Source organism: Podarcis cretensis, assembly GCF_951804945.1.
Source record: "Podarcis cretensis genome assembly, chromosome: 5".
NCBI classification, from domain to species: Eukaryota; Metazoa; Chordata; class Lepidosauria; order Squamata; family Lacertidae; genus Podarcis; species Podarcis cretensis.
The window spans coordinates 28,568,707-28,591,867 of NC_137174.1; the positions used below are offsets into that span (position 1 = coordinate 28,568,707).

Consider the following 23,161-nt stretch of genomic DNA (forward strand, 5'->3'; position numbering starts at 1 on the left):
TGCCTGCCACTCCATTCTGATCCTTCCAATTCTTGTAGGTTTGGGAACAGTGAGGAGACCTTGCAGTTGGCTTGCCTGAATGCCAGGAAGCAGCAGGAGTCAGGACAACTTCAATAGTTTTATTTATTTGTGAATAGCAGATCAACAGAATAACAGTTAGGACTTGCTGCACAGGTAAGGCTAGTTCCCACCAAGTCCAGCTAGTTCCCACCAAGCTTTGGAGGGAACCACAGACACCCAGCAAGGGGAAGGGAGTTTCTGTTACAGACTTCAGGCCACTCCCTGTGTAAGGTCCATTGCAAAGGGGAAATCATGAAGGGACCCAAAACCAGCTCCAAGGGAACAGAAATCTGGGGCTTTATCCATTGAGGAGAAATGGGAGGGATAGGAATTACTATCTAAAATTATTGTTGATAGAAGGGTGCATACTGCTAATATGTTTGCACTATATAGTACTATACTAAGGATTACAACAAGGCTACAGAGCTGGTAGAAATTGTTTTTATTTATTTTTAAAGATGCCTTTACATGGTGCCTATGGATTTCTGCTTGTAATTAGGTGACCTCCACCCTGTGTCTTTTAGTGCTGCTGGGGCATTGATTTTTCACAGTTATCTGAAGGTGGAAATAAAACAGACCTTTCATATAGCACCAATAAGAACCCTTCATTACCCAGCAGTGCCTTTCCCCATGGCCAAGCTATTTCTGTAACATTCACTCACAAGCAAGTCTCATTCAGCTAAGGTGCCTCCAACATTCATAAAATTGATTATTGTTCTAAGTCGGGGGTGGAGAACCTGTAGCCTTCTGGCAGTTATTGGCTTACAAATCCCATCAGCTCCAACCATTGGTCTTGCTGGCTGTGTCTGGTGGGAGTTGGCATTCAGCAATATCTGGAAGGCCACTGGTTTCATATCTCTGGCCTATATTCAGCTTGTCTAATTGCTTCCTGTTCCGTACAGCTGAGGGATATTAGTGTTGAATTAGCCTTAATTCGTCAGCTTCTGTTCTCTCTTTGCAGGTGTGCTACATTTCTAGTTCATAGCCTTCCATTTTTCTTCTTTCTTTTATAGAAAAAAGTGCATTATTTTTCTATAAAGCAAGAGAAACATTGAAAGGAAATCAGTAATTTAACACATACAGAAATAGAGGACAGGAGCTGACTAAAGGGGCAATTCATCACTAATCACCAGGTTAGGCTGAATACCAAGTAATAGAGCAGGTGGAGCCACCATAATAATATTCTTTGCGGCACTTCTCATAAAAGTGAGTGAACCGGCAATGGGAGTTCCAGATAAAAGAGCTAGTACGGAAGTAACTTTAGTCTGAACATTGTAAATGGTATAAACTGTGAATAAAAAGAGAATGATTGATTGATTGCTCCCAATATGCGGCTTATCAGAGTCTATTAAATGACATAGAACATGGCAGTTTAGGTAAGGAGCAGTGACTGGTTTCAATCCCATTTTCTAAAGTGAACATCAGTTGGGGTATATCCTGTCCCAGAAGTCCCCATGCTTGTTTCTTCCCCTTTAAGACCTATAGTGAAAATATAAGCAACATTTCTGAGTTTCTATTTTCTAGCATAAAGGGAGTCATTTAAACCCCTACAAACCTTTAACACAAAGCTCATGCAGACTTGTGCTTGTCCCATGCCTAGAAAGCAAGAGTCTGAGCAGTTTTGCACTTGTCCCACACTGCTTTCCCCTGAAAAACCTGCTCTTTAGTGATAAATCAGAGCAAATATCAATCTGGAGAAACCCTGATGGATGTTCGCACCAATTCAGCAGTAAATACTGGGTTTCCCAGGGAGAAGAAGGTGGGACAAGGGCAAGTCTGGTTGAGCCTTTTGCCTAACTTTTCTAAGTGAAATCCTCATAAAATTGTAGGAACTGAAATGTGACTAAAAAAAGTGACTAAAAGTGACTATAAAAAGGTCCCTCTGCTCTGAAACCCCAGTGAGTAACTGCCAGTCAGTGTTGATGATACTGAGCTCCTTGGACCACTGGCTTGACTCAGTATAAGGGAGTTTCCTGCATTCCTAACTCATAGTGCAATTCAGTGTTTTCTTGGACAAATGCCTTTGTTCCGCGGTAAAGCATCTGCTTTGCTTGCAAGCCCACTGAGGTTCAGTCCCCAGCATCTCAATGTATGGCTAGGAGAGAATGCTGCCTGAAGCCCTGCAGAGCTGCTGCCAGCCTATACTGAGCTAGATGAACCAGTGGTTGACTCAGTATAACGCAGCTTCCTATGTCCCAATTTCTGTATGTTGCTCCTTGATGAAGGAAGCATTTGGAGGCTCCCCTACAGGTGAAAGGATGCAAAGCCCAAAATACGAAGCTGTTACTTCCACCTCAGCTTTTTACTGGCACATCCATTCCAGCAAAGTGGTTCAGTATGAAAGGTGGATGCACAGACTTGCCATTGTTTAGGAGATTGGACAGATTTTTTAAAAAATATTTTGCACATACACAGTTTAATCAATCAATTTATTGTATATAACCAAAGGCCTTTACAATGTACAGCAGGGGATAAGAACAAGGCTGAAATCACACAACATGACCTATCAAAGTTAAATCAGTTTAATCAAAATAATCAAGATAGTTGATCATATTTCAGTGAATTTGAATTGCTGCTCTTTTGACTTGAGTCATGCACTGGCAATAAATGAACAGTGGACAAGATGCAAAGTAATGAAATATCAGATTTACACAATCTGGTCCCTTTTCTGCTGTGTCAAGTGTATTAAATTAATATAACTAATTAAAGCAAACCAATGGATCCATATTTTATTGAAATACAGAGACCAGGACCTACACAAGTGACTATTCTCCCTGCAGACACTTCTAATTTGAAGGTGTTAATGGAGCCTTTACCGTGCTGTAAATTGGCACCATCAAATTCCATGGGCCATTAACAGCAGACATTTCTGGCCTTACTTTCTGAGAGGACATTCACAGACTGAGCCTAAAGGCACTGGCATGAACAATTCCATTGAAATTAAGTGGGTTTACTTCCACCATTTTTTCATTTATAGGATGCAGAGGAGGGGGGCTGAGAGGAAAATGAATGTCAAATTTACTTAACCCCAGAATCATGTGGCCTAAACATTGTTTCCCAAAATTCTGATAGCTGAGACACCCATTTCTTTTTCTGAATAAAAATAGGACACACACTTTACTTTGACATGCCAAAAGGTTTGTATGCTAAGTGTCCAAGAAGAAAAGTGACCAGCTTCAGTGAATCCCACCTCTTTGTTTCTAAATGAGTCACTGATATGGGCTTGCTTCTTCTTACCCTGATGGAGGCAAGCCATGACAGCAACTGATGCATAGATCCTACATTTGAAGGCAGGTAGTTTTGCTGCATCTTCACACTGGGAGTCACACAGAAGATTATGTCTGATAGGTGGGAAAAACAAGTAGACCTCTAGATGTTGTTGGACTCCAACTCCCATCATCTCTGCCAGCATGGCCAATGGTCAGGGATGGTGGGAGTTGTAGTCCAGCAACATCTGGAGTATCTGAGATTCCCCATGCCTAACTTAGGTGGTAGAACAAACAGAAAAGTCAATGCCCAGGAGTAGGGTCAGAGGGGAAGTAACCCATGAAAATCAATGTTATTCCACTTGATTAGGTCCTGTGGGGGTGAGTACCTCTAGTTCCATCCTTGATGGTGACTTAATCTTACAAGGATTCAGGAGGTCTCAAAAAGTAAACATTTTAATGACTTATTTGAGAACAAATTAGGCTGATCTCTGTCAGTGCACCCTTTAGCCTGTGGACATGGTCTATGTGGAAAGCCTATGGTATTTGAGATGCTCTAGTTCTGAAAAAGCGATTAAAGGAGAACATGGTTGAAGTTCATAAAACAAGATGAAAGATGAAAAAATATTTTTAAATAATTCCAGTGGCACCTTTAAGATCAACTAAATATAAGCTTTTAAGGTATGAGCTTTCGTGTGTAATACACACATCGTCAGATACTCTGAAGCAGAGGTTGCTTCAACCTTATAACTGTTGATGACCGTTATGGCAGTTGGTTTCAAAGGGAAGGGCAAGGGATTTTTAAAGGGATAGATGACCAAAATTAGCTTTAGTATGTATAATGGGATATGAATCCAATATCTGCAGGGAGGTGGGACCAATTCGGATGGTCCGCCCCCGCCACTTAATGGATCCAAATGGTTTCCAGAGAGTGGTAGGGGATGCTTTATCCCATGTTGATGGCCTTTCAGCCGATTCCCTGGTGGCCCGCTGGAATGTGGAGTTAACCAGGGCTATTGACTGTTTGGCTCCGAAGCGCCCTCTCCGACTGCATGGAGCCCGGACAGCCCCGTGGTTTTCCACGGATCTGAGGGCAATGAAACAATCGTTGAGACGGCTAGAGCGCCGGTGGCTGATAATTCATTCCGAATCTGACCGGACACAGGTTAGAGCTCAACGTCGAGCCTACCAAGTGGCGATAGCGACGGCGAAGAAGAATTTCTTCACCGCCTCTATTGCATCTGCAGAAAACAGCAGCAGGAGACTTTTTCAGGTGGTTCACAATTTAGCGGAACCACCTGCAACATCGGGGCCTAGTACGGGCCACAAGTTCTCCTGCAATGATTTTGCAAAGTTTTTTTCAGATAAAATCGCTCAGATTCGGGAAGAAGTAGACTCCACCATGGGAGCAGGGCCAGGGCGGGAGAGTGCTAGAGTTTTGTCTAGTCAAGTTGAGTGGGATCAATTCCAATCTGTTACCTCCGAGGATGTAGACAGGCTGCTTGGACGAGTGAAACCAACCACCTGTCTCCTGGATCCTTGCCCATCCTGGCTTATAAAAGCTAGCCGGGAAGGACTGGGCGATGGGCTTCATGGGGTGGTGAATGCTTCCCTCCGTGAGGGAGCCTTCCCAGACCCGCTGAAAGAGGCGGTTATTAAACCGATTCTTAAAGAACCATCTTTAGATGCGGCCACGATGGCCAACTATCGCCCAGTCTCAAATCTTCCATTCTTGGCCAAGGTGATTGAGCGAGCGGTTGCTGAACAACTCCAGGCACGCCTGGAAGAAGCAGACCATTTGGATCCCTTCCAGGCAGGATTCAGGCCTCATCATGGGACTGAAACTGCCTTGCTCGCACTGGTTGATGATCTCCGGCGGGCTAGGGACAAAGGTGAGAGCTGTTTCCTAGTTCTGCTGGATCTCTCAGCGGCGTTTGATACCATCGACCATAACATCCTTCTGGACCATCTTGAGGGGCTGGGAACTGGGGGCACTGTCATACAGTGGTTCCGCTCCTTCCTCCTGGGCCGTATTCAGAAAGTGGTGGTGGGGGATGAGTGTTCAGACCCCTGGGCTCTCACTTGTGGGGTGCCTCAGGGTTCTGTCCTCTCCCCCATGCTTTTCAACATTTACATGCAGCCGCTGGGAGAGATCATCAGGAGGTCTGGGCTGGGTATTCATCAGTATGCGGATGATACCCAGCTCTACCTCTCTTTTAAATCAGAACCAGTGAAGGCGGTGAAGGTCCTGTGTGACTGTCTGGAGGCGGTTGGAGGATGGATGGCGGCTAACAGATTGAGGTTGAATCCTGACAAGACAGAAGTACTGTTTTTGGGGGACAGGAGGCGGGCAGGTGTGGAGGATTCCCTGGTCCTGAATGGGGTAACTGTGCCCCTGAAGGACCAGGTGCGCAGTCTGGGAGTCATTTTGGACTCACAGCTGTCCATGGAGGCACAGGTCAAATGTGTGTCCAGGGCAGCTGTTTACCAGCTCCATCTGGTACGTAGGCTGAGACCCTATCTGCCTGCGGACTGTCTTGCCAGAGTGGTGCATGCTCTGGTTATCTCCCGCTTGGACTACTGCAATGCACTCTACGTGGGGCTACCTTTGAAGGTGACTTGGAAACCACAACTAATCCAGAATGCGGCTGCTAGACTGGTGACTGGGGGCGGCTGCCGAGACCATATAACACCGGTCTTGAAAGACCTACATTGGCTCCCAGTACGTTTCCAAGGACAATTCAAAGTGTTGGTGCTGACCTTTAAAGCCCGAAACGGCCTCGGTCCAGTATACCTGAAGGAGCGTCTCCACCCCCATCGTTCTGCCCGGGCGCTGAGGTCCAGTGCCAAGGGCCTTCTGGCGGTTCCCTCATTGCGAGAAGCAAAGCTACAGGGAACCAGGCAGAGGGCCTTCTCGGTAGTGGCGCCTGCCCTGTGGAACGCCCTTCCAGCAGATGTCAAAGCAATAAACAACTACCTGACATTCAGAAGACATCTTAAGGCAGCCCTGTTCAGGGAAGTTTTTAACGTGTGATATTTTACTGTATTTTTGGTTTCTGTGGAAGCCACCCAGAGTGGCTGGGGAGGCCCAGCCAGATGGGCGGGGTTTAAATAAATTATTATTATTATTATTATTATTATTATTATTATTATTATTATTATCTCTATTCAGACCAGGTCTCTCCATAGTTTTTAGTTTGGTAATGAGTTGTAATTCAGCAACTTCTCTTTCAAGTGTATTTCTAAAATTCTTTTGCAGTAAGACAGCCACTCTAAGATCCTGCACAGAATGTCATGGGAGATTGAAGTGCTCTCCTATTGGTTTCTCTTTTTTATGATTCCTGATGTCAGATTTATGCCCATTTATCCTTTGGTGTAAAGTTTGTCCTGTTTGTCCAATATAGAGAGCTGAAGGGCACTGTTGGCATTTGTTTATTATGCTTCTTATGGCTATGACAGATCAACACAGCTATCTACTTGAATCTGAAGTTCATAAAATTACTCATGATGTAGAGAAAGTGGCTAGAGAGAGGCTTTTCTTCCTCTCTCACAACACTAATGATCTACAGTTATCCAATGAATTTGCCTGGAGAGAACAGACAAGAGAATGCATAGCATCCTTCACATATCACATAGTCAGCTTATAAAACTTGCTCCCACAAATGTGGTGATGGCTTCGGAAGGGGAATTGATGGCTGAGTGGAGGGGAAGGAAATGGATGACAGTGGAGGATCAGTGACTCCCAATCAAGATGGGTATACATTCCCTCTGCATTCAGAAGCAGCGTGCTCCAAATTGTTGGGGAAGAACAGGAGAGTGCTGTTGTCATCACCTGCTTAGCGCTTCCCAGAGACATCTGCTTAGCCAATGTGGCAAACATGACACTGGACTTGGAAGGCCTGTGGTCTGATCCAGAAGGCGTCTCTCTTTGTTCTAACCATCCACCATTGCCACACAGCTGATGCAAAAAAATTGTGGAGGAACCAATTTCTGGGTTTTATTCACATTTTCTGGTGTAAGATTTGAAAATCATGGGAGTATCTTCACCCAGTTTTATCCTGTGCTTGATCAGGTTTGTTGCAGTGCAACTCTGTCTCTCTATTTCCATGGAAATATGGATTAATATATCATGCACAATCTGCTTGTGGTTAGTTTTCATGCACAACCACGGCTTAACTCGCTAGAGCTTACTTGTAATTTCTTAGAAAATTTCCCATGTTGACAGTAGACTTATATTTTGTGAACATAAGTATTATTCTAAAGAGATTGTTCACTTCTAAACTTGACTTGATTGCTTCCAAATTGTGAATATTCCAAACTGATAGCATAGTTCTTGAGGGAATAGCCAATACTTAAGGCCAAAAATAATTTACCAGCATTATTTCTGGGAAGGTAGCATTTATTTGCACTGTTTTTCTCTTGCTAAATGAAGACTATAATCTTGTTTCCTAGCATCTTGAAAACAGAAATCGAAATCAATGTACCACTTTCACTAACAGTTGAGCTTTTAGAGACGTGCCCTTGGGGTGATCTGGGCACATTTTCATTATTTTCTGATGTTAAAAGGCCAATTGCAGAGGGAGGAGCAGCTGAGCAGTGACATTTAACAACAGCAATTGGGTAACCAGCATATCATTTTAACTCTAATATCTCAAACTAGTCTGAAGAGCAGAGAAGTGTGTTATATCTGTGGAAAGGATAGCTAGGTTGGTATTTGGCTACAATACCTGAATATAGGATTCATGACACTGGCCAAATGGTAATGGAATTATGGGAGTGTTGCTCATCTTTGTGCATGCCCAATGCCAAATCTGTGTTTGCCAGAACCCAAATTAATTCACAGTGAGGAATCTGCTTGGTTCCTTTATCTAGCACAGTTTCATTTAGCCATTGTTGGTGTGTTTCCTATACAATGAAATACAAGCAACACTCCAAATTTTAAGCAAATTCTGGCTCAGCAAAGCTGAACGTTTACACAAAGGCATATTGCGAAACACAGTTCCAACACTTCAGGACACTCTATGAAAAGGACTTTTATTCTTAAAACCAGTGGTTTTGGACTTAGGACTCTTTCCAACATTACCTCAATGACATGGGAGGCATTGCAACATGTCGTCTTCCCACACTGCTCTAGTACATTGGAAGCCCCACATCATTTTCATTTCATTTTCACTTTTAATTTGTATACTGCCTTTCTATATTACTATACACAAGGCAGTTTACAAGCTGAAAACAACAACAAAATAGACAGCAAAGATCACACACCTAATAATAATCTGATCCAATACAAAAAATCATCAGAATTAATGCATAACTTTAACATAAACAACTTATAACAAATAAAGCAAAGTCAATAATTCATTAGACTATAATAGTAAACAGTAAAATTAAATGTCAGCAAATAATAATTAAACAGTTTACACTTAACAATTACCACAAATAATTATTAAACTATAATAAATAAAAATAATGGCAAGTCACAATGCATAAAATCCCACAAAACAAACAAAACCATGTAAAATGATCAATTTGAAAAACAATCACTTGGTGGTGAGAGAAGTTGAGATACTGGACTTCTTACAAGTGATCTTGAACTTCTGTCATTCTCTCAGCAAAACAGGAAGGTGGCGTGCTAGCTCCCATATTGCTTGGGAAACCTCTGTTGAAGGGACTATAAAAATTAGCTAAAATGTTTGTTTTCATTTGAATGCAACTGTGGCACAATGTCATATTCATTGGCAAAAGTAATTTGGCTCAGCAGTAGACCTCATCAGACACGCACCTCTGCATGTTTGCAGAACACAGGCAGGCAGGCTCAACCAAACATGCTAACTCTGCCCACATTGTCCCCATCCCAGACTAGCTGTATGCTTCAGATCTTTGCATGTTAAGCGGGGTAGGGGTGGGGAATTGTTTATGTTTGGCTGAAGACCCTTGGAAACCTCCCCTGCACAATGAGGGTTCACATTTATGTGGAAAATCCTAAGCATATTCATCTGAATGTGCTAAGATTTCTTCTTCAGACCTTCTGCTGGAGCTGGTGGGAAAACTGGAGGCATGCTCAGTGTATTTATTGTTGTAAAGGGGAGGTTGATTTAGCCCTATTAATTTCTACTTGCCCTTCCGTACATTCAGACTAAAGACCTGAAGAGGGCCAGGGTCTCATACTTCATTTATGTGGTTTTCTCAGCAAAAGTTTGGAAGATTTTCATGCCCAAGTAGGTTTCTTCCTCTGTTAAGCTGAGTAGTTCTTTAGAATCCTCCTCCCTTAAAAATTAATGCTTGATATTTACTGCAGATGCATAAACTTAACGTAGGTCAATATTTTGACTGAAAGGAGAGGCAGATGGGTTGAGAGAAAACAAAACATTCTGTTGAATGATCAGATTCCATGAGATGAAAGTCTCGTTCTTAAGATATTGCAGATAATAGGATAAAACCATGGGAATCTCTCCTAGAATTAAAACAAAAAGCAAAAAATCTTCAAGCCTGGTTCATTCAAAGTTCATGGAGTTTTTATGAGTTCCATATAAACCCAATTAACAATTTAGGAGAAAAATGGAATAAGAGAAGCTGGTAAAGGCAATATTTGGTGGTGAAGATATAAAGTTCTCTTTATAGGGGACAAGTAGGAACAAAATGGGGAAGAGAGAACACTATCATTGTTACTTCGGTTTGCTTGGACTTTTATGTTAATGGACCTAATTCCACTGACCAGAGCCAGCATGTGGGAGAGATTAGCTTACAACAAGTGGTGACAGGCGGGTACCTCATCTACTGAATGCAAAGCCATAGGATCCCAAATGTATAGTGAGTAAAAAATAATGTGGAGGTTTTCCTGGCTTCCTACTGGTGTGTGCAGCTCAAAGGAATCCATGTTTGTAAATGAGATCTGAGTGGCATCCATGGTCCTTACCTGGGTGTGTGTGCGCACGCTATGGCACTTTTCACTAAAATATTGACCACAAATATTGTATGGTGGTCAGATGCCTTTTGTTTGAGAAACATACAGAGGAAGCAGGAAGGAAGAGAAAGGAACCTCCTTTGTTTAATAGGGTAGATTTCTATACATACATACGCCTTGGTTGTCAAACACTGAAAACCCAAAAGTAAGTGTTCCAGTTTTCCAATGTTTTTCGGAAACCAAACGTCTGATGTGGCTGTTGTTTATTGTTTCCAGGGCACCTGCACCAATCAGAAGCTGCGCCTTGATTTTCGAACATTTCGGAAGTTTGGCGCTTTTGTTTTTGCTATTTTTTTATGTTTTTGTGGCTTTTTTGGTTAATTTGTTTTTGTGACTGTGTGGAACCCAGTTCAGCTACTGATTGATTGATTGAGTGAGTGAGCGAGTGACTGCGGAAATGGATAAAAGCCCCCCATACAAACAATGACTATCATCAGTGCAGGTTAGAAAAAAATTAATGTTAATTTTTATCATCTACAATATTGTCTTGTTTATTTTATAGTACAGTACATTGATTATTACTTTCATTTTATGGATCTATTGTCTTGTTAGATAGTAAAATTCATGTTAAATTGCTGTTTCGGGGGTTGTTTTTAAAAGTCTAGAATGGATTAATCTGTTTGTGCCCTGGTTTTGGAACGTGTTGGTTTTTGGAACGGACTTCCGAATGGATTAAGTTTGTGAACTAAGGTACCACTGTATGTAGGGAGGTTTTGTTTATGTAGAATAGCCTTGAACCAGGATTCTCCATCTGAAGCCTTGTGGCAGTGTCACACAAGAGCTGACTGTGCAGCAGAGCTCCAGGATGAAGCAATTGCAGTGGCAAATTAAAATTCTGGCCTGTATTTGTTCAGCTGGTCATATGTGCTACTTGTGCAGTAGCTGCAGGTTGTGGCTCATGAGACCATCAGGAATGAATACGATAAGCACGTGTTTTGTAGGTTGGAAACAGGTCACAACTTTAATTGATATATACAGCAGGTAATGCAGGGTTGGCAGTGACAGTAGGGCAAGGAATTTGACTCCATTCTAAGCAGCCCTCTCTGCTGACATGTTGTTTTCATTTTGGTGGGAAGCATCCATAAACACCCATGAGAGTTGACCAGTGTTAGATCCTGATGTGGTGCAAGTGAGGGATTGATGCAATGCTGGTCCCCTCCCAAGCTAAGGGCATAACTTGTGCATTCCCTTCCACTGTGCTTTTGGGATCTCCCAAACCTCCCTACCCAGAGCCAGTTGAGGTTGGGAGTAAAATTCTTCCCTGGCCCTATCAACCAGTGGCCTAAGACCCAATGGAATACTAGCACTGACGGCAGGTGAGGAAGCTTGTGGGACAAAATGGTCCTGACAGTCAACCCATCTCTTGTGAGAGCCCTTGGAATCTCATGAGAGCTGGCTGGATAACCAAACCCCTCCTCTTGCCAACCAGATACGCAGCAGTGCTGGGCAATTCATCTCTCTCTCTCTCTCTCTCTCTCTCTCCCTCCCCCCCCCCCTCTCTCTCTCTCTCTCTCTCACACACACACACACAGGGGGGGGCACATGGAGCAGTGGCACACATATTCACAGTTTGTTGATCTCTTCTTATTAATTTATTACTTTTGGATCATTGGTCGGAAACCTTTCATGAAATATTTAAAATCACCGACCCATGCATAGTTAAATGCATTTTTAAAAAGAGTTGCCTTCCCGAATGTATCATTTTCCCCCCTATATTGCTCCCCCATTGAACCCAGAGAACTCTTGGAGAATAATAAAACTTGAAAATGTATCTCACAAGATACATTTAATCCACACTCTGATGTGGTATCACAACTGTAATCAACAAGACATTCAATATCCAAGCAGAAATAAACATTTGGAGCAATTGTATACTCTCCACATCGAGGATTTCCAGAAAATAATTTTAGTAGCAGCATTTCTGTAGGTGTGATACATTAAGAAAAATGAACCGTGTTTATCAGCTCTCAAACATAGTGTTTCCCCTATAATGGTGTAGATTTTGACGTTGCAAAAGGTTACTGAGGTTCTAAGCAAACAAATATCTCTTTCTGAAAACAGAACATTCAAATGAAAAGTTTTGTGCCTAGAGATTGAGTTTCAGTTACTTTTCCTTCAGAACAGATGCCCATTAGGTTCAATTAATTTGAGTCAGCTTAAAAACTAGCAACAGGCAACTGGGCCCCAGTCTGACACCCCCATAGTTCTTCATCTGAGCCCAACAATCCTCCTCAGATGATGCACCACAGAGGAAAGATCCTTAAACCTTTATTCCAGCCTCCAGTGTGAGCTGCACCTTAACTGGCCAATCCTATGTGCAAACCAAGAGACAGTCAGATGAGAATCTATTGCCAGAGCATCTGTTGCTTTTCTTGTTGGGAAAGAAAGGATTAAACAGCCCGTTGATTACTCCTCCCTGTTTTTTGCACTGGAGTTTGCATCTAGTTACAAGCTGCATATACATACCATACATTCAAAGCACATGACTATTCCAAGATAATCCTAGGAACTGTAGTTTAACCACACAGAGCTACAATTCTAAACACCCTGAACTAACTACAGTTCCTATGTGCTTTAAATTTTCAGTGTGTTTGCAGCCACTGTGTGCATGTGTGTTTTACAAGACGGAGGATACTCTTGTTCCTCAGCAAAACTAAACAAATCTCCCCCTGCTCTCCTCCAGCAACAAGCGTTTTAGATTATGAATTGCATTTTTGTAGTCTTTCACTGTAAATTTGGAAAATGCCAGAGGACTACCAAGACTCTAATAAAAATAAAATAAAAAGTAATATACTGTACAAAGCTAGATTCAGGCCACCCCTGCTCCTAGATGCCTCTGAGATTCAGCTACAACATGGAGCGCATGAGGGAATCCAAGCATGTTCCTTGCTTCCTTTCTTTGGACGTCACCACTCATACATCAGTAGAGAGTGGAGAGATCCATGGTGTATGAAGATTCCTAGCTCCGAATGGGCACAGAAAGGCCAACATGCTGGTCTAATAGTTCAAGGCACATTGCAGACCCTCCCATGGTAGACTAGAGTGCTCCAACACACTGTTCAGAAATCACAGACAGTGAGCCTTGTACCACTCAGTTCTCTGGAGGTAGAGCACTAAACCCCAATAAGCAAAATGTTTTAAAATATTGTTTGAAATGTTTCATTTAATCTCGGTGTTTCTGTACTTCCATTCCGCGTAATCATTTAATTTAATGCCTTTCTTGGTCATTTCTATGGCCCACTCTCAGGAGGATCCTTCTCCTTTCTCTAATATGTAAGGTTAACCGGCAGGATTTTTTTTTAAGCCTCTTTTCTGTACATTACCATATTTTATCTCCACCTCTGTAGCTTTCTCCCTCAGCCATTAATCTCTGGTGTGAAGCTTTGTCAAATTCTATTTTGAAAATTTATCTTCACTACATCAATTGAATTCCCCTTCATCTGTTATGGCAATAATTTTTTCAAAGAACTCCAGCAGCCTAGTTAGGCACGACCTCCCCTGCATGAATCTGCACTGCCTCGCTTTAATCTGCCTATCACAAGCCCACACTCCTACTTAGATCTCTTAAGATAATTAATCCCTTAAGAAAACATGAATGTTAATACTTCTCCCACAAACAGTATTTTGATTGTGGCTAAATTGAACTGTTGAGTGGGTAGAATAGGAGAAGCTTTTGAGAATATAGCCCACACTACAGATATACACTGTTCCCTCTTCTCCACGGATCACTGGGAATTGTCCTGTGTGGAGGCGTTAGAGAGTTGTAAAAGATAATTCCCAACTCCTAATGAAACTACAACTCCCAGGAATACGGTATTAAAAAATAATAATCTAGGGGATTAGAAACTGGCAGAGCTGCAGCTACTCTAGTTAGATCTCTCTCCCCCTTAATAATTATTGTCCTGCGGCTTTTTGTCCCAGTTGGTGGCGGCATATCATGATTTGGGGTTGTTTGGAGTGGATTGCTAGTGCTAAAGATGGAGCAACTAGACTCAGGTCTAATCTGGTTTGCTTGGGGCTTTTCCAGGGTGCCAGGGTAATAACTCTTCAAAGACCCCCAAGACACCACAGTTGCCCTTCTTGAGGGGGGAGGAAATTGTTCAGTCATTCAAGGCTTCTGCAGTGAAGACTGAATGAAAGAATTCATTTAACTTCTCTGCAGTCTCCTTATTCTCCTCCAGCAAGCTTCCCCCTCCTTTGTCATTTTGTCACAGAATGATCCATCAGCCTCCTAGCTTAGTTTGTACTTCAGATGCATTTAAAGATATTTTTTTGTCTTTGTTTTTAATGTCATTAGCAATGTGCTACTTTTCTACTTCTTTACCTTATTATCAACCTACTTTTGGTGGGACAAGGGAATTTGTGTTTCTCTTCATTTGGAAAATACTACTTCTGCTTTGGGCGGGGGGGGGGGGGGACCGAGTCTGGCATTTGATAGGACTTCTTGTTACTCTTCATAGTCCTATCACCTCACATTATCCCAGACATAATTTGTATCTAAGGTGGCAGCTCACATATTCAGCTGTACATAATATTAAATGATGTATTCATGGGTGAATCCCCCCTGTCTAAAGACTGAAATATTAGATATCTACGAACACACACTAAGCATTTTCAGCCTTAGATGGGAGTGTGTTTGTCCTTGCACTGAACTCCACCAAGAAATTACTATTGTTTAATCACTGAAAAATCCATAAAGCCTGAGAGCTCTATCAGCATCCATAAACCTTGTAACAGCTGGGCTCTTTAGACTCCATTGTATGCAACCTGAAAACATATGAACCATGTTTCAGAGTACTCCCAGTTTTTCCAGTTTCATATTGATAAATGTCCCTGGAAGAAGAAACGCTTTGCTAGCACTGTTGCCTATTCATGTAGAAGTTCTTCATCAAGGACTGAGCAGGCTGTAAGAGAACCTGTGTTTGTTACAGAGCAACCTTTCTCAACCTTGGGTGCTCTCCTCAGATATTGCTGGATCACAACTCCCATAATTCCTGGATATTGACAAGGTTGTCTGGGGATGATGGAAGTAGTCCAACACCATCCGGTGACCCAAGGTTGAAAAGGGTTGTCATAGAGAGTAGAAACGCAAGCTGTACATGGCAGCAGGAGACCTAGAGTAAAGTCAGATTGGTTGCAGCCAATGGGCTTCAAGTACTTAAAAATTCTAATGCATAGGAAAGGCAGTTTGTGGAGGTAATTATGATGTCACCACCTCCTGCTGGCCTCATGATGACTTTTAAAAATCAGCTTCACACAGTGAAATTGATGAGGTGGTCGCAAGAGGTATTTTCATAGGATTTTGCTTCACTTTGAAGCTGTGATAGGAGAGGATGGCACTAATTATTGTGCTGAACCTTCAACGTTTCAGAATATTGGGTAAGTATCCTGTTGGGAATCTTTTACTTCACATCACTATGTTTCTACACAAAATATGAATACAGAATATGTACCAGTTAAAGTCTGCTACAAGTCTAATGTTGAAAATTAAGTAAGTGATGCTTTGAATGATGCTTTGAATATCCTTCATCAACTCTCATGAAAGTTGAGTTGCATGATTCCTTTGCTATGGACTTTTACTTTGAGAAAGCAGAGCTCTTTTAAATATAATAAATGCAATGGACATATAATATATTAATTACATGCTTCTGATCAATTATTATCACTAAAACGTTCTTTTACTAACCAGGAAATGACAGTTATCTCACACTGAGACTGACAAGCAAAATCATATTAGAAAGTGGTTTCTAATTAGCTAAGCACTGCGGACCCCCTGTTTTTTAAAAAAAGTCAAGCCATGGACCCACTACTTCTGAAAATGTTGATATCTCTATGGTAGTTTTTGTTACCCTGGGTGGGTTATGCAAACTCCCTGGGGTCTGTGGACCACCAATTAGGAACCACTGCTATAATATATACTGTTCTCTGGTATAGATGGTAACATCATAGCCCCAGTATATTTCAAGTGAGCTTTGAAGAAATATGGGTGCCAACCTTAATGCTGCTTTTTGCTGGCATGACTCGGAGATATAGGCTGCATGCATATATTATCAGTTATTCTTTTTGAGGAAGTTAAAACAGTTCCAACAGATATGTGGTGTATTGCTAAAGAGTAAATTTGCTTTCACTCTACAGGATTAATTAAATCTCCAACCTTTTTATATTCCCAAACCTTGTCTTGCAGTGTCTGGGAAGAATGGGGGGTATACTGTTGCATTTAGATTTAATTAACCTGGATATAGCTATGCAAGGGAACAATTCTGGTGTTGATTTGTATGCTGGTGAGGCTGTTAGCCTGTTGTTTTCATGCATCTTTGTATAATGCTTAATAAATATGTAAGTAGCTTGTAGAGCTGTTTGCTCTTCCGGTGAATTATTGTGATCCTTCATAACAAGTGTGATTATGTTTTTCGCTCTACCAAAATGAGAAGTGATCTGAAGTCAGCCCATTAACTAGGAAGGCAATGTACAATAGACTTGACAAGGGAATGGTCTACTAAAGTTTGGGCTGCTTGATTCACAGTCACCCAAGTGAATGCAGCTAGCATGGCCAATCTAATGAATACTTATTTGGCAGTGAGTCCTATTGAACTCAGTGGGACCCACTTTTGTGGCAATCCTGCCAACATACCCCCATCATGGAGCAGCATGCCCATGACCCTTCCATGTTAGCCATGGATGAATTGAGGCTATCCACATGCAGCAAGGGGAAACACCCCAGTGAGCCTACCCAAATGGACACCACACACACGAGGAACAATCCACCAGGCATAAAGTCCCCACGGTGCTCTCACATCAGCAGCCAGTGGCACAGGCCGTACTGATAGCCCTCCTCCCATGATTAATAACCACCATTTTGAATGACTAACCACAGGGAAGGGTGTATAGGCAGTCCAATGCAACAGCTTGCTTGGCAGGGGGCATGCATGACAAGTGCATAGGCTCTTCCTCAGACAAGGGTTCAAACCCCACTGCAGGAGCAAGATCCATTTAAAGAGGAATTATATGGGATAACCTAATGGCACTGTGAAGGGTAGCTGGTAGCTCACTCAACAGGCCACTCAACTTACCTTGAGCAGGCAAGGTAAGTTAAGGCCAAACTCATCTTATGAGAATTTGCTTACTTCCAGTGGAAACGCTGAGCCTCTTTCTTTTGGATGGATGATTGACACACTCGGAGGAAATTTCATAAAAGCTTTATTCTTATCTCTCTCCAGCATACAATAAATGGTCATTTAGGGTTTCTAGTTTAATTCAGCAGGAGTTATCAGAGTAAGTACAAGAAATAGAGGCCCCTTTTAATGTCTGTATATATGAAACGCCCCCCACTACCCCGTTTTCATTATAGCATAAGTGTTTTGTGACCTGCCTCCTCCCTCTCCCACAGTTTTGGCAAACTGCTAGAGATAAAAGGAACATAGGAACTTGCCTTCTATAGAGTAAGATTTTCATAATCTAGCTCACCATTGTCTGGACTGACTGCTCTCCAAGCTTTCTGGCAGGATTCTTTTCCAGTTTTACTTGGAATGCCAAGAATTGGATTTGGCACCTTTTGCATGCTAACCATCTGCTCTAACACTAAGACCCCAACCTTCCACCATCCCCTTCCTATAATAAAAATCAAAGAGTCACAATAACAAAATGGAGCCTCCATATTAAGAAGCAGTATACCAGCTCAGTCGGTGGAGCATGACATTCTTAATCTCAGGGTTGTGGGTTCAAGCCCCGCTTTGTGCAAAAAGATTCCTGCCTTGCAGGGGGTTGGACTAGATGGCTCTCGTGGTCCCTTCCAACTCTACAATTCCATGATTCCACCGACCAACAAGTATAGGAAATGGGCAAAATAGGTGTGGAGCTTGCCTTGATGCTTTGCTTGCAAGATCCCAGAGTTCCCCGAGACATCTGGCTAGCCACTTTTGTAAACAAGAGTGCTTGATTTAAAGTCATTGTGGCCCAGTGGTTAGAGTCTCAGCCTAGGACCTGGAAGACCAGGGTAGAAATAGTCAATCAGCCATGAAGCTCACTGAATGAACTAAAACTAACCATTGGATTATATTTAAAGTAAAGGTAAAGGTAAAGGGACCCCTGACCATTAGGTGCGGTTGCAGACAACTCTGGGATTGTGGCGCTCATCTCACTTTACTGGCAGAGGGAGCTTCCAGGTCATGTGGCTAGCATGACTAAGCCGCTTCTGGCGAACCAGAGCAGCTCATGGAAATGTAGTGCTGTGTAAATGCTCAGACAACAAAGCAAGGATTTCTGTTTGTGTAATGCAATTTTATCCATCTCTCCTGCTCCCATGCCCCCTAAATATTTTCTAGGAATTCCCCAACCCTCCAATTTGGGGAGAGTGCTGGATGTGTGTAGGGGGCAATGCAAGTTCAACTCTGCCAGTGCAAATCATTGTACTAACGAAACAAGTGCATTTGATACCATCCACTATCTCACAACCTAACCTTTATCACAGGGTGGTTGTGAAGATAAACTGGGGAGGGAGGGAGGGAGGGAGGGAGGGACAGCACCTTTGGCTCCCTAGAGGAAACGTGAAATATAAATGTAATTAAATAAAATCTAATCTTACTGTAATCTAGCAAAGCAGTTCCTATTAATCATTATACAAAGCATGAAATGTTAAAATTATTTTTGCCTGTAATTTCAAAGTAAATATGATTTCTAGAGGAATAGGATCCTTTTCCTATTTGCTGTTTGTCATCCTTTCAAAATAACGTTGTTGCCTGCCATAGAAGAAAATAACAGCCTCTAAAACATCTTTGGAGTTAAATGGTGGGCAGTTAGATGCTAACTAGAAATGATCAAATCTGTAATGAACCTTTTCCCCACACACAATGGGGAAAATGTTTCCATTTTCAAATGATAAAACTAGGCAAAAGAAAATTTATGATCTAAACTTGCAGCAAATCATTTGTATTGATCTGTTTGTTTCAATTCTGCTGAGGCTAATGGAAATAATTTGTCACCTGACTTGTCCCAGTTGATTTGAAAAACTACCGTATCATTTATCAGGCCAGTTGAAGCCCTGGTACAAGTGTGCTGATACAAAGTAAAGCATCTAGGAACAGAGCGAGCAAATTATTATTTTTTTATCCTTTATCCTTTGGTTTCCCATGCTGAATGCAGTGACACTATGAATTTTGTTGTTTAGTTGTGTCCGACTCTTCATGACCCCATGGACCAGAGCACGCCAGGCACTCCTGTCTTCCACTGCCTCCTGCAGTTTGGTCAAACTCATGCTGGTAGCTTCGGGAACACTGTTGAACCATCACATCCTCTGTCGTCCCCTTCTCCTTCTCCTCTTTCCCAACATCCGGGTCTTTTCCAGGGAGTCTTCTCCTCTCGTGAGGTGGCCAAAGTATTGGAGCCTCAGCTTCAGGATCTGTCCTTCCAGTGAGCACTCAGGGCTGATTTTCTTCAGAATAGATAGGTTTGATCTTCTTGCAGTCCATGGGACTCTCAAGAGTCTCCTCCAGCACCATAATTCAAAAGCATCAATTCTTTGGCGATAAGCCTTCTTTATGCTCCAGCTCTCACTTCCATACATCACTACTGGGAAAACCATAACTTTAACTATACACCATGAATTAGTGGAATGCAAAAATTGTGAATTTGATTTTGCAGTCTCAATAGGACAGCTGGTCTAAGTTTGTTTTCATGGGATGCCTGATTTTTAGTTGGCTATTTAACTAGTATAGCTCAAGTTCTCAAAGTTATCAGCAGATTCCTCAGTCACAGAGAGAACATTACAGTACACAGTTGACATGCAGGTATAGCAGAGTTGCCAATCAGCTAAGAGAAAAATAACCTGGCTGGGTTTTTGTTTTGCTTTCATGCTGCTTGCCATAAACCCTCAGTGTACTAAGCTGTATACCTCTGGTGAACAGGCAGCTTTGCACTGGTTCTTGCTCCAAATCATCTACAAATAATGGCAGCTGGTAGCTGGTACACATATTTTCATCCAGGGGTGTCAGGGTGGGACAAGCAATTCCAGTAAGTAGTTTGGCAGCTGGAATCACATTTCCTCACATTTACATTTCTTGTAAACCAACCCATATACAGGATTAAGATTTCAGCCTCATATGTAGTTCTTTTTTGGTGAAATTTAAGCTCCTCCAGTTTTCTTTTTGCTATTTCCCCCTCAGTTTAGCCTTAGTCTTCGCTAATGAGTCATTTTTAACTGATTACACTTACATAAAATTAGCATTTGCAATTTGCATCTCCCCCTGTCCACCCCATTACTGGCAAAACTAGGCCCATGTTGGGCTGTCACAGCTGTGGTCATATAAAATTCTCTCCACCACATTAGAGCATACTGCAGGGTTTTTGTTTTTGGTTGGGTGCAATTTTGTGGTTTACTTGTTAAAAGCGCCAAAGGATGGCTATATTTTTAATTGCAATATCAAAATGCATGAGAATGAGACTGCATTTTAAATTATAAAAATGGAAAGTGAAAAACAAATTTACAAGCAACACAAGATTGGCGAATGTTGTTGTATCCTAGTACTTAATAGATTAATTGGTCATTTAATTGATTAAAAGCAACACAGTTAATTAACTAAACATTATAATTGGTCAGCAGCCCTTGTAATTACCCAATTCCCAAAAGACAAATGTCCTCGTAGTTGTTGTTAATATGCATGCAATTATTCTAAATTGTAGAGCTTTAGGCTTCAAATGTTACATCTTAATCAGAATGGAATCTAGAAAAGGTTTCCATGTAGCAGTGGCTCCTTCAACTTTCCACAGTCCTGGGCTGCTATGGAGAGGGGCTATATAACCTAAACGAGCTATTGTTTTAAGTGGAACTTGTCAATCCAAAACCTATTAAAAATAATCAATAATTTGTTTATTGAAAAGGATAAAAAACAGAGTAAAATGTCAGCCATTTGAGAGGTGCTCTAAACAATGGCCAAGAGAGTAGAAATCAATACACCCCCTAATCCTCTATTAAAAGTAAGCCTGTGTTCAAAGTGAGCTCTGTTCTTCCTATGACTCTCCTAATTTTCCAAACTTTCTTCTTTCAAGGAACACTTTCTACATCAACTTGTCTGCTGAGAAATCACTGTCTTCTAATGGAACCCTTGCACATTGCAGTGGATTCTGGGGCATGTTCTTTCAGTTAAATTGAGCATTGGCCAGAATTGGTCAGCCCCATTACTTCTCCTTGTGAGCTGAGACCACACCATTAAATCATATTCAGCAATCCAGTGCAACTACCTGCTCCCATATAAATCTACCCACAAGTTGGGCTATTCCCCAGAGGCCTTGTCTGAGTGCCTCCACCCACTGAAATATGATAGATAGTAAAAGGCTTGCAAATCCTAAGGTTGGCAGTTTGAATCCTCATGATGGGATGGGCTTCCGTTGCTTAGTCCCAGCTCCTTCCAACCTAGCAGTTCAAAAGCATACCAGCGCAAGTAGATAAATAGATACCGATGCGGTGGGAAGGTAAAAGGTGTTTCTGTGTGCTCTGGTACTCTTCACGGTGTCCTGTTGCGCCAGAAGCAGTTTAGTCATGCTGGCCACATGACTCAAAAAAGCTGTCTGCAGACAAACACCTGCACCCTTGGCCTGAAAGCAGAGAGAAGCGCCACACCCCATAGTTGAAATTGACTGGACTTAACAACCATCCAGGGGTCCTTTACCTATGGCAAATGGCAAGGTAGGGCAGTGCCTTGTTAGTGGAGAGCTCTCCTTCTCTTTGGAAATTTGGCTTGGTCCTTCCATATTCTCTTTTAGTAACAAACCATAGGTAGCTCTGAAAACTTTTGGCTGGCCCTGAATAGTTTCCTCTTGTTTCCGCTGTTGTGATTAATGTTTCTTTTAGCAAGTGGGACCAGCAGCAAAATGGTGCAGTGTGTCCCCACTTCCCTAAGAAGCTTGCTCCTGCTTCAGCTTGGCACAGAAGCATTGTTCAAGCCTCTTGGGGAATGGGGATGGTCATCCCTTTGCCTTCCTCTCCATCCTTCCTGTTGTAAAGCAGGAAGAGAAGTTTAACTTCATGGCCTGCATCTCCCAGCTCTAATCCATGCACTCAGTAAAGTTGTTAGGGGTCTCAGTTGTTAGGGGTCTCAGTCAATTCTTTCTCTCTTTCTTTCTGTGAGTCACCTGCTCTCAGTTTATAGACTAAAGTGATAGACTCAAACAGTGTGTCAGACTTTTGGTTTCTTTATATCTCCCTGCTGCTGCCACAGAAGTGAGCGCTGCCCATAGAGAACAATAGAGAAATCCAGCGGCATAGCATAGCTGTGCGTTTTCACCCAACTCCAACAAAAGGTGGGAGTTTCTCTCTTTGGTGTTCAATATGATCCTGGAAGTTACACCTCCTAGAGAATGTGGTGAATTACTCTATTCTTATCTGCATATGCTCAGAGTCAACTGTGCTCAGTACTTTGTAAACCATGGAAGCTTGCAGGTTCCTGTTGGTCTGTTGCTGTTTAATTAAAATAAACCATTTTAATTCTTTTAAATATAAAATAAAATATCCTCACATTTTCTTAAATTGTTGGCAGCCAGACCAAGCAAATTATGCTTTATATCTCTATTATCCTGATGCATGCTGTTGTTGTGTTACATTGCTGTGACAAGGAAAAGGAATATATATATCCATATTCCAAATTTCCACTCAGCCACCCAACTTTGCTATTAGAGGGAACAAAAAAGAATGGTTTTGATCATTTTGGTGTGTGTTTTTCTAGGATTCCCTTATGCTTGTGTTAGACACTCACTAAAAATATTTTAAAGAAAATACTGAATACATCTCTGGGTGATATAATGGATTATGGGCAATCTGTTTTTCAGCGAAGCTTGTATGACATCACTGAGAAGCCCCTGGTAATCTTCCAAGGAACTTCAGAGTTCCCATGGAACAAAGTTTGAAAACCACTGCTGTCATGCTGCAGTGGATGCTAACCAG

The 23,161-nt window shown here is 41.9% G+C and overlaps 1 long non-coding RNA gene across 4 annotated transcripts in view; it reads left to right on the plus strand.

Annotated features, from left to right (window-relative positions):
• The window catches only part of LOC307215942, a 576,636-nt gene that overhangs the window by 115,802 nt on the left and 437,673 nt on the right, over positions 1–23,161 (plus strand). The window contains exon 1 of one of the 4 annotated variants that reach the window (XR_013838754.1): positions 18–174. The exons of the other annotated variants lie outside the window; for them this stretch is intronic. This is a non-coding gene — a long non-coding RNA (uncharacterized lncRNA). Of the gene's footprint in view, positions 1–17; positions 175–23,161 lie in introns of those variants that run through there. 4 annotated transcript variants of the gene reach the window in all.